The 396-nt window shown below is 66.7% G+C and overlaps 1 pseudogene; it reads right to left on the bottom strand.

Annotated features, from left to right (window-relative positions):
* LOC119309313 overlaps nt 1-396 on the bottom strand; it is an 11,694-nt pseudogene that overhangs the window by 4,375 nt on the left and 6,923 nt on the right.

Genomic DNA, 396 nt, shown 5'->3' with positions numbered 1-396 from the left:
CCGACGGCTGCCTCGTCGCAGGCCGCCAAGTCCAGCCCAAGCACCACGATGGCCGCCGCCCCTTGGGCCGCGCCTCCTCCGCCGTCGCGGCCAGGGCGCCCTCGTCGCCCACCAGGACCAGCCTGTGTGTGTGCGCGCGCGCTTAGATTCAGAACCCAACGACAGGAAGAAGAAGGGGAAAAGTGAGAGGGAGTACCTGCAGCCGTGCCTGGCGAAGCCAACGGCGACCCCCCCGCGAGACGGCGTCGCCGCCGCCGTTGCAGGCGAGCAGCACCCGCTTCGCTTAGGCGGTGTCGGCGGCTATCCCCTTTCCCCTTCTTCTTCCCTTCTCTGCACGTGAAGAGTTATAGCAAGACAAGAATTACCCAGCCATAGCAGGCCGGGAAGTCGAACGCC

This window comes from Triticum dicoccoides, chromosome 5B, assembly GCF_002162155.2.
Source record: "Triticum dicoccoides isolate Atlit2015 ecotype Zavitan chromosome 5B, WEW_v2.0, whole genome shotgun sequence".
NCBI classification, from domain to species: domain Eukaryota; kingdom Viridiplantae; phylum Streptophyta; class Magnoliopsida; order Poales; family Poaceae; genus Triticum; species Triticum dicoccoides.
Note: the sequence above shows the minus strand (reverse complement) of the source record. Positions and strands in the feature narration are given on the sequence as shown.